The sequence below is a fragment of the Battus philenor genome, unplaced genomic scaffold (genome assembly GCF_028537555.1).
Source record: "Battus philenor isolate CCGP_79_NKW_IND1 unplaced genomic scaffold, ilBatPhil1.0.hap1 SCAF_28, whole genome shotgun sequence".
Classification (NCBI taxonomy): Eukaryota; Metazoa; Arthropoda; class Insecta; order Lepidoptera; family Papilionidae; genus Battus; species Battus philenor.
In genome coordinates this window covers 5,261,630-5,264,492 of record NW_027181691.1, presented here as the reverse complement: position 1 = coordinate 5,264,492, position 2,863 = coordinate 5,261,630, and positions in this window count along the sequence as shown.

Below are 2,863 nucleotides of genomic sequence, written 5' to 3'. Positions count from 1 at the left end.
GGCAAGCTTCCACTGACTGGATCAAAATGCCAAGCTTAATGTCACTTGAATAGTGTAACCCGACTATTTTGAAATGTCCACATTACTAACTAATTTTCATTAATTTTTGAAACGAATAGAAGTAATAACAGTACTCTTTGATTTTGTAGGCTAATAGACTTTGTATCTTAATGTCAAGTAAAATTTTCTGCAAAGTTGTAAAATTTTTATGCTAGATGGCAGTTTTAATGCATTGGCTTAATCTTGTATCTATTTTTTAACAGATAGCACTATTCACAATTTTTAATAAAACAGCCGTCGTGGATATTGTTTTAATTTTTGCTAAAAATATCAAAATTTTATATATTTTGAAATTAAACAATAAGAGATATCTCTGCTAGGACTCAGTCACAAACATCTCTTCAAAATGATTTTGAGAAAAGTTTGTAAAGTTTGTTAACTGTTTCTAAAGTTATCAAATTAATTATCTATTTCTCCTTAAAAGCTTAAATTAAAAAATATATAAAATGATGGACCGTAAGTAACCGCCATCTTTTGCTAGAGGCGATTTGGTTTATTAACTTTGTAAATTGTTTTGAATGATAGGTCTCCAATATCACGAAAAAAAGCAATGAAAAACTCCGTAACTTATAAACAAGCCATACTCAGTTATTTAAGAAAATTAATTTTACTTGATTATTTTAATTACCATATATAAATCATTTAATTTTTATTTTGCTGATTCTCAATTTTAGAATCGGTGTTCATACTCATATAATTAAAGTGATAAATCAGAAGTGATAACATGTCAGTGTTAATTTAATTTTGCAACAGATGCCGTTAGCTTCGCACGAATGATGTAGTAAGTAATGGCCGCAAAGCATTAATTACCTGATATTTTGATTCAAAGCTGAATAAAGACGGCCTGTATTTTAACGTTGATATGAAATGAATAGAAACAACATATGAGTCATGATCAAACATATATTTAATAAATTAAGGTGACTAAATATGCTAAATACATTTAAGGTTTTACTACATTTAGATTTAAATTTTATTGAAAAACTAAGATTTTGTAAATTTAATAACCACCTTGGTTTTTATTAATTTTTTTACCTAGTGAACTAGGTGATTTATTTCCTTTTTCTCTAATTAGGTAATAGTGTAATATAAACTTTAGTCAGCGAACCTAATATTATCATATTTTCAATAAAAATATATTGTTAACAAATGTATTCATCCATTAGACGGTCACAAATATCTCTAATTGTCAACATAGCCGTATAATAAGCATGTATATTTAGTTCAAGCTAAATTCTAAATTTTCGTTTTTTTCTTAAAAAAATTGAAGCAAGAAAAAAGAAGTTGAAAAAAAGAAATGTTCCTAGTTTTAAATAAATCGCAAGACAGAGCTTGTGCACTATACAAAAATTTCAGCCATGTCGGTAAAAATTAACTTATTTATATAAACCAGATATTATTTGGCGTTGTTACCCAGATAACGGAAAAGTAGCCGTATAAATTAGCTTAAACAAGGGCTTGATCACAATTTAAATCGAAATTAAAAATTCTTTATTCAACATACAATGGATTACATCTCTTATTGACTTCGAATTGAGTTTACCACCTCTTCGGTTGATATGCCTTAGACTTGAGAACGTCTACGTCGTTTTTATTTAATAATATGCAATTACCTAATTTAATAAACATTGATATAGACCACACGCAAACTTATCATTCCCAAGGTCTTCTGTCTTCAATATAGTAACCCAATAATGAGTTTTAAATGTCCTGGTATTATACTGTAAAAGTGTTTACATTGCCCAAAGGAAAAATTTGCTAACCCAATGAAGTCGAGTCTCCTTCTTGTTCTTTTCAACTGATAGAAGCCCACTGCAAGGCATAGGCTTCCCCCAAAGATCGCTACAGTGACAGGTATTGCACCGCATGTTGTTGGTCCTAGTGCATGGACCTAACCTTGCTGTTTACAGCTCGTGGTGGCCAGTCAAGTCTTAGATACAAATTATTCGTGTATACTTTAGGTTTTTATATTGTATATGTCACGTTCTCTGGGAAAATCGGTAATGTTTTTGTATACATGCAATACAATTACATACATGTATTTAAAGCGATAGTCTATATTTTGATTTTTTTTATGACACTACGATTTAAATTGTAAACAACGATATATATGCTACACACATATTTGTATGATTTATACACGTTAACCACCAATTGCTTATACTTCTACTGTTTCTATGCTATGGTTGTCTGTAAGAAATTACCACGTGTGATTAGACCGCCCATTGTACTTTTCTGTTTATTTTCATGAAACCATTTATATCTATTCTAGCGTGTGCAATAAAGAATATCAAATAAACTAAACCACGAATCTCTCTTCAGCAGTCCAGAAATCGTGTTTTTGTTACCACATTACGACGTAATTATGCGAAAATGTCTGGAAAAAGCTATGCGATTTGTTATCCACATCGGCGACTGATCTTATCTTTTTTTATTGCAAACGCTGCCGTGCTGAGTTTATAAGCCAGTCCGTCGATATGAGACAACGAGACGAACCACAATTTTAATATAACACGGTGTTGTATCATATCTTTGCTAACAAAAGTGTCATTAAAGAAACGACAACAAATGAGGAGGGAGCTCATTACTTCGGAAACGCGCGATTAACAGCCCGCCTCGGTTACGTTCTTTTAAGCGCCCGCAGTCGTTCGGACGCTAACGCGCCGTGACGACGGGGAAAGAAAACCGCCTTCTAATAATATCTCCTGTGTTGTTTTAATTTAGATAAATAAGGACACATGTCTTCATGTCGTAGCTAATTGATTTAAGAGCGGTGCGCTTATACCGTAGGAATGCCGGGCAA